Below are 14,560 nucleotides of genomic sequence, written 5' to 3' on the forward strand. Positions count from 1 at the left end.
GAATCTTGTTCATTAATTAAATGTAATAAAAATAGTATTACATTATTTTCTATCAATTGTATTTTTCAAAAACATTACATATAACAGATTAAACATGGATCACACATATTCATATATAAATAATTATGTAACGTAATAAGAAATCAGAAATAATTATGGGATCATAGTCATAGAGATAAATTTTATACATGATTATACGAGAGGGCTCCAATTGCTTACAAAACCGATTGCCTACAGCGTCGATAGCCAACGTACGTTTGCCTACAAATCTTTCGTACACAAAATCTTTTATTCACAAAATTGATCGTACACAAAAATTTTCGCCTACAGTTTGATAGCCTACAGGTTTATTGCGTACAAATATTAAATTGAGAAACGAATGTACGTTTGCACACAAAAATTTTTGCCTACGGTTTGATAGCCTACATACTACATTGCGCACAAATATAAAATTCAAAGATAGACGTACGTTGATACACACACGCGCACACACCCGCACACACACGCGCGTGCGCGGTGGGTGATTATAAAATTATTATGCCGCTTAAGATGTAATAATAAATTATTATAAACTATCATTGATAGTTAATAATGACGAGCTGATATCTAGTTAGAGCCGTCTTTCTTATAGTACCAGAGAAAAGCTTGAAAGTGACCATTCTCACGATTTTGCGATTTTTTGAGACATCTCTACAACGCAGACATACATTACGAGGCTAATATACAGATTAGCTTAGTTATGTTAAGTTATGTTAGATCTCGGAAAGCACGTCACCTAACTGGGCTGTGTTCAGAATGAACGTCTAGGTGCATCCAGACATCATTCTATCCATGTTTAACATTTGGTAATCAACAAAGATAAAACGACATCTTGGCGCACCTGGACGTTCATTCTGAACTCATCCTTGTTGGCACACCTAATTAAGGAAGCGTCGAGCGCGCGTACATAAACTTTAAATTTTTCCTACCCTAACCGATTTATTTGTCTTGTCGCACTGTACTGACAATAATTTATGCGAACGCAATAGGGACGAGGTGCGAATACCGAATTGTAGGGGCGAATAAATATAATAATAGATATAAATTGACTCACCATTCGCCGCTGGTTGCTTCGTCCAGCTTCGTCTTGATTGCAGATCTCGAATGTTTAAAACCCAAGATTCTACTCATGACGATTCGTCTTGATTCACACTTGGTAACGCGCGACACTTCGTTTTCGACACTTGCGATACTCACGCACGTTAAAAATTCGGGATACAAGGCAACGGAGAAGATACAAAACACGATTGAACGCGATGCGACTTCCGCACTATCGCGATGGTTAAAACAACGGGCACGACGGTCACACGAACACAGCACGTAATTGATACGAATGCCCGACATTTTACTTCACTCTTGGCATTCTTGAAACACTCGCTCGCGTCAAAAACTTATACGGGACGACGAGGATACAAGTTGAAATGCGCTACGACGCCTACGACGCGCTGCGACCTTCCGCCGTCCTGCCTAACCGACCGACTATTGCCACTGCGTAGCGGCGGTAGAGCAGCGCAGCGGCGCGCAGGCGCGGCCTCGCGCCAGCCACGTGAGTCATACGTCACGCTGCTACGCAGTGCTACGCAGTGGCAGCAGTCGATCGGTTAGGCAGGACGACGGAAGGTTGCGACGCATCGCAGCGCATTTCAACTCGCATCCTCATTGTCCCTTATGAGTTTTTGACGTGAGCGAGTGTTTCGAGAGTGTCGTGGAGTGCCGAAAGTAAAGTATTGGGTGTTTGTGCCAACATTCATCGTGTTAGATGCATAGTATGAAATCGTATCGCGTTTAATCGTGTTTTGCATCTTCTTCGTTGCCTCGTATCCCGAGTTTTCGACGCGCGTAAATACCGGGAGTGTTTCGAGAGTGCCAAAAACGAAGGGCCGTGCGTTTGTGCCAAGTGTGAATCAAGACGAATCATCGTGAGAAGGATCTTAACGTTCGAGAGCTGCGGCCGAGGCGGAGCTAAACGGAGCGATCAGTGGCGAACGGTGAGTCAATTCATGTCTGCTGTTTATTCATCTCTATAATTCGGTATTTGCGCCTCGTCCCCATTGCGTATAATTTATCGTCGGTATAGTACAACAAGATGAATAAATCGGTATCGCGAAAGCTGTTAGAAACGGAAATTGATTTCGTGTACGCGCACTCGGCGCTCCCTTGGTACATACATTGGAATCGTAGTGTACATTTATCTTTGAATTTTATATTTGTGCGCAATGGAGCATGTAGGTTATCGAACTATAGGCAAACATTTTTGTGCGCAATAATGTTATGTGTGTAAACGTACATTTGTTTCTCAATTTATTATTTGTGCGCAATAGACCTTGTAGACTATCGAACTGTAGGCAAAAATTTTCTGTACGATCAATTTTGTGGATAAAAGATTTTGTGTACGAAAGATTTGTAGGCAAACATGCGTTGGCTATTGACGCTGTAGGCAATCAATTTTGTAGGCAGTTTGAGGTCTTCCCAATCATCCATATTTAAAAATATTTAAACAATAAAAAGTTATATTGGATTTACAAAATTAAAATACAAGAATAGAACGTTAATCACAACAGTTCTTGGTGTCGAATAACAATTTTTAATTTTTACAATTTCCAATTATTTTTTTACAATAAAATAATTTACAGTTTTTCCGTGGAGGGGAGTTTATATTCTAAAAGCATTAATATTACTATTCTGGTTTTATGGCTGTATTTCAAGTCTGACAAATATATGGCGCGCAGTTCGAGTTGGAAATTGTAAAAATTAAAAATTATTATTTGGCATCAAGAATCGCTGTGATTGACATAAGTCTTCTATTTTTGTGTTTTAACAATTTTTAATCGGGATGATATAATAATTTTGGCATGACGACATGTATACTGATAATTTGAGACTAATTAAATGCGCGTTCTTTCTACCCACATCAAACAGACAATTTGCCATTGTATCAGAAATATTTTATGTACGAATGTGTACAAATATATTGTGACAAATTACCAAAAAGGAATTTGAATTTGACAAACCGGCGCCATCGGTCGGACGAATAGAAAACGAACATAGATCGAAAAACTTGCTAGAATTGCGGATAAAATAGTACAGTCATATCCTACGCTATATATGAAGCGTAGTAATCTAATTTTTATTAGTAATCATTTAAATATTAGCTACTTAATTATTTTCTGAAGTAATGATCTAATAAGTAAAGACATTAAGCTATGAAATGTTTTTTGAAACAATTCAGTTTGATTACTTTTTAGCAAAGTTACACATCCTTTAAAATTTGTCTATTTTTGGGTTGTAAAATAGGTGATGTTTTAATTCTATTGAGTGTATATCTTGGTAAAAATCTTTTTGTTTATAATTATACATAATTACGTATAATTTTAGACAACCATGTATTATTGTATATAATTATATATAATGATTGCACTTAATTTCTTGTTATCATTATATATAATTATGTAATCATTATAAATGGTTATACAAGTATATATAATTATATATAAGAGTTAATGCATAATTATATATAATTATATGTATTTTAATATATATTTCAATATATATAGACATATTTAATAGTATATATAATTATATATAATTATAAACCTACGAAATATTTTTTACCAGGATAGCGCATAATTACAGTTTCTAACACGACAATTACTACGAATACTCTGTAGTTGTATGGTTAAATTAATTATGTAAATTTAAAATAACTAAAATGATAACAAGTTCAAAAGAATCGAACAATTTGTTTGTTTCTTATTTTGCTTGTTTTGCTGTATCTATTTAATTGGCTAACAAGTTATATTATAAGTGTCTGATTAAATCAGCTAATTGTGTTTGATTAAATCACACTGGTAGGATATCTTAATGATCTTGAAGGATCTTTATATGCAATAAACATGCAAAGATATCCTATCAGCATGGATTAATCCACAATTTCTTTTGTTCTCCAGACTCTTTTATTTCATTATGCTAACTTTTATGATAAAAGAATTTTTAGAGCTTATTTTTATTAATGTCATCGTTATTCTCGCGAAGATACATTTAAACAAGATACATTGTAGGAATTCTTGCATAAAATTCCAATTAAGTGAGAGGAATAAATTAATGATACAAATTAATAGTTGAAATCTGCGTCGGGACGGTTTGCTGAAGGATTTCAATTTATTAATTTATCGACATGTTGTTATTGAAGACCTAAAATCCCGAACTCATTACTGAACACTTTTAAGCTCAATTGTGATTCATTAGGAAAAAATTATGATTAAGAGTCTGCCGGAGACTTTCCCCTAGCGCGTTCCATATTTATGCCGATGAAATTAGTTATACATTACCGCGCAAGAACTACATCAAGTAATCTCATTAGGGGATTGAGAGTAATGAATTAGTTACACCCGTGGAGAAGTTTCTACTTCCGCGATACACTAATAAACATGAATAATTTGATATGTGCGTTACATTTCGTCATGCGGCTAATCAATTTCATTTTATCTCTCTGTTATAAGTCGTTTAAACATATGAAGAGAATCGTTATTATTTCAATATTGATCAAATTATTTTATTTTATAAAATATATCAATGATCATCGACGATATTAATTTTTTTTTTGTCAATAAAGTTTTATCTTCAAAGAAATTCGCGGAAAATAAAGAAATTGATATTTTTCTCCGTTAACTTGCGAACTGAGAATTTAATTATAATGTAATATTAAATAGAAAAAAATTATTAAATAGAAAAAATAATTAATTTCAAATAAATAAGAAATTAAAGTTCTTAATAATCATTTGAAATATTTAATATGAAATTCATATATGATACTTAGCACTTCTTTACATCATTTTATAAAAAAAAAAACATTTAAAAATATTCTATTGAATAAAAAAGTTATTGTGCACAAATATGTATTGTAGAAAATCAAAGAGGGAAATAGAGCATAGTTAACAGGATATTCCACTAGAATTTGCGCGAATCGTTAAAGCGCCGACATAAGTCCAATAATTAAGATTCCGAGGACAACAACGTCATTCAAAGCGACGATTTAAATCGAGCGATTAGGTGCGTTAATTACACAGCATATCGGCAGTCCTCCGCGACGCTTTATTTTAATCTTGTTTAGCTCGCCCCCGTCCAGGAATTAATTAAAACTTGAATGGAAATCGGATACAGCTTCGCAACGCGTCGTACGATGATCAAATCCCAACTTTCTGTTGCGCTTATATAGAATAAAAATTATACTGTCTTTCGCATGAGATTTAAATTGTAGCTTGGAATGTATATTATTAAAAGCAAATTAATTTATTATTACATTTCTTTTTAAAGTATGTTACGTATATTCGCCGTAATTTTCTGTTCTTTCATGGAATTATGAAAAAAATCCATTGGTCTGAGATATTTGATATTATTATAATTTCTTAAATTGTTATATTTATTAAACAATTTTGTGCAAGAATTTTTGATAATGAAAAACTAAATATTGAAAATATCGGGCAAATGAAAATCAGGTGTAATTAATTAATAATTTAATTTTTTTTTTTAATATCAAAAATATATAAAGTCTTTAAACTTTTCTTGAAATCATCATTAATGAATTATAATAGAACGTATGTTCGAACGTAATTTCGAATGATACATATTCAACAATAATTGTATAATATTAACATTTTTTTTTAATGATAAGAATTTATACATATCTCCCTTTGGATTAGAAAGAAAAACTTTTTAACTTTGGGAATACAAAGATAGTATTATTTGAGTTTTGTGAAATATGTATAACGAACTAAAAAATATGAAAATATTATACATGTATAATATATAATATAATACAAGATAATATTAAATATTTAAGAATATTTATGTTTAATCTCACTGAATTTTTCGACAACTTGTTTAATTATTATAAAGAAAGAATGTAATGTTTATTAAATTTTTCATTGAAATCATGTTCCATTGTAGCAGACAAGAGGTTGTTATTTCTGAAATTTCATGAGCAATGTATAGAAAATCTACAATCGAGATTTTCCGGAGAGAAAATGTATTGAGAGGGCAGAAGAAACCTTTCGTTTGCTACGTCATTTTTGTGGCGAACAGTTTCTAGAATTCAAATGCTTATGCGTTTGACTTTTCGTTATTGTATTCCCTTTAGTTCTTTATTTGAACTTCTAAAGGTATCTCTCAAGGTATCAGTTCTCAATAGTTCTTGCGAACATCCTGAATATCTAGGTTTATCGTAAAATCCGCATTTATGAAATACTTTTTTTTATATACTGAGAATATGAAATTTTTGGCTGAGATAGTTAATGTTAATTGTACGTCAAAATAATGTTCACTTGGCGAAAGAATATAATAAAAAATAATAAAAAAGAATATATTATAATATATAATCAAAGAATATGTCAGAAAAGCTTGCGTTACTATTTTTTTCCTTTTTGTCGACCAAGCAGTCTCGAGGTAACGTACTATCGAGGGGCAGAAGCCATAATTTGTTATCCGAACAAAAAAAGCAATATTGCGAAGTAAAGGAAAACATTGATCCCCTTTGAAAGAATATCGCCCGAAAATATTGGGAAAATTATTTTGGCATTTACTATATGTATGTCTCACGTAAATATTAAAATTATACAATTAGCTCTGTTTTCTTCAATGTTTAGATCGTTTATTAGTCCATAATGATTTTATTCTTTGCAGTCAAAGAAAAAATATAAATATATTGTTTATTATATAAAATAATATAATGTGATCTAAAATTGATTATATAGGGTAAAAAATTGAAGGATTTGTTGGAATAGTGAATTAGCCAGTAAAAAATTTTTATGTGTAATTATATGTATATAGTTATGTATAATATTATACATATGTCAAATATGTTCATATATAATAATATATAATTATTTATAATTATTTATTAGTTATGCATGATTTTTATTAAATACAATATAATAGTATACAATTATGTATAATTATATACAATAACTACATGAAATTATGTGCAATCATTATATATAATTATATAATTTTATATAACATGCATAATTATATATATTTTAATATATATAATTATGTATAACTATATATAATTACATATAATTATACATAAAAAATTTTAACCGGATGACCTATAATGTTACAAAAACAGAGAAAATAACTTTTAAAGTGATTAACAAAAGTTAACAAAAGTGATTACCAAATGTGAGTTAACCACTATTATTAAAAACATTTCATGAGAATATTTTACATTTAATATCGATTTCAGAATGTAACAAGTTTTAACAGTATTTTTTTCTACGATCGCTATTAGAGATGGAAATGTTTCTCAAGTTATCATTATAGAATAAATTTGTCTTATTTACACGACAGTTTTATTTTTACAATTTAATTTGTTTTTATGATAACAATAGGAAGCGCAGTGGTGATGGTTTTGTTTGCTTGAGAAAGAAAACGGTGGGGAAAAAAGGAGGCAGAAACTCGTGAAGTATGGATTTTCTACTTGCATCGTTATAACATATGCATGAGCGATTTGTTCCTCGCGATGACGGCTTTCTTTTGTTTCGCCAAGTAAGAGAGATGGTGAAATATAACGGAAGCGGTCCGTTTGATTTTAAAACGGACTTCTTCGGACAGATATATTATTCATTTTGCATGCGCATACGCTGTATAATTCATCAATAATGCAGCACGCATCGGCCGGATGAAAGTATTGGACGTAAAAGACGGAAAGTTTATTTTACAGATCGAATTTGAATTTTAATATTAAATTCTCCAGTTATATGCATGCACACACTTTTAATGAAAATCTGAATTAAATTTTCATTTACTGCGTCCTTTTCATTATTACAACAACTGTTGTTTATGATAGGAATATTAACAAGCTGTTACTGTTGTCGTTATCTTTTTCATAACATTAATAGAATATTATATACGAATTTTTGTGATAAATGTAAGTAGAGGAAAATACTATAGAATTCTAGTAAAGAGAAAATTTAAAATATAATAAATATATATATAAATTTTATTTAATATTGTATATTTTATGTATATATTAAATACGCGTGTATGATTGTTGATTTGACGGTTTACTAATGGAAAAAATTAAATAAAAGTTGTCATTTTAGTTAAAAATGTTTGTATAGTACTTTTATATAATATAAAAATTTCTAATGTTCTATTGTTGTATATTATAAATAAAGTAAACATTAATAGTAAAAAAGAAATAGGAGTAGAAAAATAAATTAAATTGAGTCTTAATACCTATTTTAATTTATAAACAGATTATATAATGACAAATGTTTTTTGATTAGTAATAAAAAAAATTATTATTTGACTTAAATATTTTTTAACATCTCTAGTACTTGTATGGTTTATCATTTAAAAAATTTTACATACTTAAATGTTATAACTAATTATAGTCAACAAAATGAGAAAAATACATGTTTTCAGTGTAAGAAGTCAAAATTTTGAAACAAATGTAATTTAAGGCAAAATACTTTATATTCTTAAGTCAGCATTCCAATTATAAAAATAATTTGTCATCTGTCCAAAGAGCTGAGTTATTCAATAACCTGAAAATAACGTTTTCTAATATGCATAAATGAATATAAATTGAAGATATATTACATTTACATTTTAAACAATGCATATTATTATTAATATTGAGTTACATGAGCTTACAACTAATTACAAGAAATATTTTTGAGAAAGAAAATAATAAATAAAAAAATTCTTTTTTATTAAAATTCTAACTTCTGACACATTTGAATGACGTTATTAAATATTATTGTAATAATATAGTTGTAATAATTTTATACTCAATGCATTTGTTTAATATTTCTTTTTATCTTGGTGTTTTTAATATTTTAAAGAGTGCTTTCAAAAAAAGTTTTGTTTTAGTCTTGATAAAAAAATTTCACATACAACAAAGTATAGCTATTGTTAACTTTTGTTAACTTTTGGCGATTAAATATATTTTTTATAATTGTGATATAAAAATAGGAGTTAATATTACAAATTAAATAAATTATAAGGCTTAAAAAAGGGTGTCTCCTAGTAGGCGACTTTATCCCTAACTCTTGTTACTTATTCTTTACTAAAACAAAGTAATTGTAATGGAATTGTAAGGACGTTACAAGTAACATGTTACTTTGTAATTCTGGATATAACATTAATAGTATTGTTGAACTCTATCCATGCACTTCTATGATTACACGTATGCAGCAAAGATTCTCTCGGACGTCGTACGCAGTCTCTCGTATCAAAGAGTTAACTAGTGCTTCGAAGTTTAACGGAACTGTAACTCCGTTCGAGGTAAATAACGAAACATGACCAGCGAAAGGCTTTGATTTCGCCCCGACGGGAACAAAGTTTCGTTCGTTTGCGCCTCGTAGTTACCGCAAAGTAACATCTTTTGCGGGTTTTCGCGTAATTTAGAATAATTCTCAAGATCTTCCGCCTCGTGTCTTGAAATATTGCGTCGTCTGAAAAATTGACGTTTCATCCCTTTCATATTCCGTAAATAAAACGTTAATAAATTTGAAATTTTTATAAGTGAAGTACAATTTTTTAGAAATTATACATATTTATTACAGGGCAATATTTCTTGTCTTATATTGCTTTACCAGCCTGTCTTTATACTTGCTATGTATTTTGAATGCGTTTTTCTTCTGGATCTGTATCAAAAAACAGGATGAAATATCCAGCGAGCGTGGAAGCACTTGTTCGCAAATAAGAGAGGGAACGAATTTTTGGCGGTAAAGCTTGTAGACAAGCCAAAAACATACAACGCTACGCACTCGTAGTTCCAGCGATAAATTTGCTGAGGCAGCAGGTGTATAAACCTGTCTGGAATTGACGGATTGTACCAGTCGGCTGTTGTGCCAAGGGAAAAATATGATAAATTTCTAACTCGATCGTCTCACTTCGATTCTGTACTTATACTTTACTTATTTATTATGAAAGAAACTATGAATGTATTGAAATTAAATAATGTTTTTTTATTAAAATTTGTATTTATTGGAATTTTTAAGTAGCACAAGGCATAAGGTAATAATAGGGGAAGATTACTGATCGAAGTCGCGCCACATTACCAATTCAATGCTGCACTCGTATATTATAATTTGATGGAATTATATAGTATGAGAATTATATGGTATGCCATAATACTTTGCTACATTCAAGACAGTAGGTACAGTAGGAATTTTGTAATTTACGTTATTTCATAGAAAAATCACGATCATAGTTATTTTTCAACACATTTTGCAACTGAATTGCAGAAAATATGAAATCAACGGATTTTGATAATTTCTAATAATCACAAAACAGATTAATAGAGTTAAAGATTAATAGGATTAATAAGTTTAATAGAGTTAAAGTTTTCTTTTTGCTCTTTTGCTTATAGATTAAATAAATAATAAGACATATCTTAGTCTTTTAAATTGCATCGCGTTGTTGTCTAAGTCGCGATGTTGGCTACTGTAATATGAATGCTTTTAATATAATTGTTTGTTGAGTAGCGGATGGAAGGAAGGCCAAAAGAGAATGCGGAAAATCCAGAATCTATTACGAACTGTGCTCTCAAAGAGTATAGAGAGCACGATTCATGTGTAAAATAAGATTGAATGAAGTAGAAAGGAAATACGTCGTTTTCGTAAAACAAACATTTTTATAACATTATTAAAATGAAGATTTACTTAGAACGAACTAATGGGGATTTCATGAACGGTAGAAAATCATCAATTTTAGCAATCTGTTATGCGATTTAATTTCTTAAATTGTATCACTTGCAGGCTTATCAAAATAATAATAATAATGTAAAAATTATGAAAAAATTACATAAGGGATAGAAAATATTGCATCTTATTACGATGTAAAGAGAGAGAGAAAGAAAGAGAACTTAAAAATATTTTTTTTAACTCTACATTCAACACAGATTTTATTTGTATTGATACCCACATTTTACCCTTTTATTGATATCCTCGCCTTATTGACATTATTTAATTCGTTTTAAATTCATACGAGTTGATTTCATAACATTTTTATGATGAATCAATGAAAATATTCTTCATAATTTTTGAGTTATGAATCTTTACGTGAAAAGTGATACGATTTCGGCTAGCTTAGTCCAATTAAGAACATTGATATTTTTTTGTCGAATAGAATATTATGTTTAATAATGATTATTTCAAATTGAAATCACAATTAATACTTAATTCTTTTATAAAATCTTTATTTCAGTAATTCAACTCTTTGATATTGAACATATTTTGATTCACATTGCCCGTTTCATGCCGCGTTTGATGTTGATACATTAAGCAATTTCTGTCTCGCATGATGTTTGAAATGTACAAATGTAAATCAGAGAATTGTTTAGTTACGCGGCGTTGTGCAGACAATAATATGGATGATAGACGATTAGCTTGTTCTTGCTTAAGGGCCATCAATCAGTTTAGCCCGCTTAAATGACCGTGATGCCCCGGTTGAGAATATTCAATTAAGCTTTCAGTGACAACAGCGGTAGTCTGCAAGACACGATGCCGGCTTTAAATGTTAATCCTTGCATTGTGCAACGCTAAAACGGAATCGCGTGATTATGAATGATTCAGTGACGGCTGCAATTGCAGATGCAGCAGCTAGCTTCACTTGACCTCGTGGCGCAAATCTTTTTTTTCCTGCTCCTCTTTCATCCACGAATTCTTTTTTAATCTCGAGCGATATTTGGGTCGCGGCGATGAAAGGGAGTTAGTAGCATATGAAAATTTCATTATATTCCGAAAGGAACATTACACTTTTAATTGCTCGTAATACAATGCTCATTTGCACGTCACAGTTACAATACGCTTGTTTATCGTAGAGTTAATGTTTTGATTTTTAATATTGCTCGCTATTACCGTTAATAATTTTGATATTAAATCGATATTAAATTTGATAAGAGATATATGTTAGTACAAATTCGGTAAACTAAATAGATAAATGTTATCTCTGGCGAGAAATTTCTCTCTAACGTTATTTGTAGACTTTAAGTTGATATTATCAGTTTACGTTTCATAATATTTATAGAGGAAGATCGTCAATAACGACTTTATTTTTAGATTATATTTTTTAAACAGAAACTAAAATTAAAACTCCGGAAACATAAATACACACTAAAAAATATTTCCTATCAGATATTTTTATACAGCAGTTTTTGTAGTATAATTTTGAATTTTGCAATAAAATTTTCGTAAAATAAGCAAAGTGAACGTCTGACAAAATTGACAGAGCGATATTTTCCTTTTGTTTAACATCAGCTATTTGTACAAAAATACAAGTTAATTGTAGGAATCTTTTAAACTTTGATGTGAAATCTTTTTTGCCAATTTATATAAATACCTTACGTTGTTCCACAAAATGCAACTTATAGCGCAATGATATAAAAAGATTAGGTTAGGTGATTAACTTAATAAATAGATCTCATAACGCTCTTTATTTGTATCATATAATTTTTTTATTTTATAATTCAATTTATTTATAGGCGTTATATCAGTTTACGCGGCACTCAGATTTTATACTCAAAACTGTATTATAAAAAAATAAAAATAAAAAAAATAGAAATAAAAATAGAAATAGTTTTAGGACGCAAATATATAAAATAATTTAATATTATTAATAATATGTTCACTATTGTTTAAGTTTATTTAACATTATTTGCAAAAAAAATCATGCAAATTTTAATCTCGTTTTCAAAAAATTTGTTTTAAATTTTATATAAAAAAGAACTACGGATATATTTATATAAATTATGGGTTTTTTATTGTTTTCAATTTGTCTAAGCAGACTATGTTTTTATCAGTTTATATTCGTATTAATGCAGTCATGCTAGTTTTCGAGAAATAAAGGAGTGACGTTTTAAAAGACTTACGTCAGTATTGGCAATTTTCTTCTGTTAAAAAATACTGTAAATTCGTAAATATTTGTCGTTGTCTTTGAGGTTTCTTTGGGATCTCTACCGGCGACATTAAATAACTCGAAGGGCCAATTACCGTAAAAACCTGACAACTTATAAAATGCTCGCGTGCTTTCACTCCACTTAAGAAAAGCCGCGAAAATATAACACTGTAATGTTCTTTGAGGAAAGAGAAAGTCGAGTTTACTTAAAGTTTACTTAAATGTTAAGAGCAAGAAAACGAAACGGGCGAGTAGGCGTAACAACTTATAAACGTGGCCTGTGAATGGCAGCAATTACGTCGAGAATTCTCCTTACGAAGACGTCGCGCGCGAGCGCGCTGATGACATTAGTATGCTACCATCTGGCATCTTATCCCGAACTTTTAATAGCGCATTTAAATTTTTCAAGCACAATGAAGTGCATTTTGGAAGTTAAACGCTCCGACGGTACCATCTCCTACGAAAGTTTAAACTTTTGTCGAGACCTAGCGGGAGCACTGTCTGCGAATTGCCCTGAAAATTATTTGAATCTAATTAATTTCACTCGACACGAAGAGGCGAATCTCACAGAAATTTATGACACTTTATATATATATTTGTATTTTGTATTTATAGAGGAGATGAAAAGTCTTTTCCAACTTTATATCAATTTCAGAGTTGGTTATGACTTGTGACTTACAAAGGGGCAGGTGTTTAGACGCGCTGCCTTTTGCGCGCCCGCCGATTAATCTCGTCAAAATATTCGCGAATAAAATTTAGATTCTATCGTTGCTCGCCGCACCGCGAAAAGATTCAATTACTCGCCTGAAGGTTCGCGGCCTTTACGTTTCACGTGACTTCTCGCGATCTTTCAAATTTATCATCTTAAATAACACTTTTCTTTCGTCAGCCTTAAAGACAAAATTGCAATTTGCCGGGACGAACATTCTCGCAAAGAAGATCTTGGAAGCTCGCGGAAGGGCGCGGCTTCTCCGATGCGACTTTGCATTTTAAAACCGGTGATCTTACTTTCAATCAATTTTTTTTTCTTGCGCTAGCGACTCTGCTTTACATAAAAAAAATGGCATCTCTTCTCTCCCGTCCTTTTCTCGCTGCACCGCCGCCGCGGCAAGATCGCGCGCATAATTTTGAAGGATTACACGACGACACTCGTGTGGACTCGGATATTTTATCGCTTTTATATCGATAACGGGGTTTTATGCAGCAAAGATGAAAAGGATTGAAGATAAGACTCAACGATTAAAATAATCGATATATTTTTTTTAAAACTTTGATTGATTGCACGATGAGTTTCGACGAGGTAATCGCGTCGCAAAATTTTCTATGTTTTTACATTCTGTCGTCAATCTGTTTTGCGTGAATTAGGAAGAAAGATAGAAAGAAAGAAAGTGGCGTGTCACGAAAGTACGGCGGTATTCATTTCGTCCACATTTTTTACAAGTTACACGGTCGTTTAACTCCGAAAGAATTTTAATCCGTTTGTTACGAAGTTTAGATATTGGAAGGTTTAATATTATTGAAGAAAATCTTTCGGTTCTTTTGCTAAGAAGGAGAGTTGTTTTAATAAAACTGAAAAGAACTTGATTGAGTAGCGATATAAAAAACGAGTAAAATT

At 30.9% G+C, this 14,560-nt stretch overlaps 1 protein-coding gene across 1 annotated transcript in view; it reads left to right on the top strand.

Annotated features, from left to right (window-relative positions):
* Nucleotides 1-1,623: 1,623 nt before the first annotated feature.
* The window catches only part of LOC105200144, a 153,826-nt gene continuing 140,889 nt past the window's right edge, over nt 1,624-14,560 (top strand). The window contains exon 1 of the mRNA XM_039448861.1: nt 1,624-2,027. The gene's annotated coding sequence lies outside the window, so the exon portion shown is untranslated. The remainder of the gene's footprint in view (nt 2,028-14,560) is intronic.

The sequence above is a fragment of the Solenopsis invicta genome, chromosome 4 (genome assembly GCF_016802725.1).
Source record: "Solenopsis invicta isolate M01_SB chromosome 4, UNIL_Sinv_3.0, whole genome shotgun sequence".
Classification (NCBI taxonomy): Eukaryota; Metazoa; Arthropoda; class Insecta; order Hymenoptera; family Formicidae; genus Solenopsis; species Solenopsis invicta.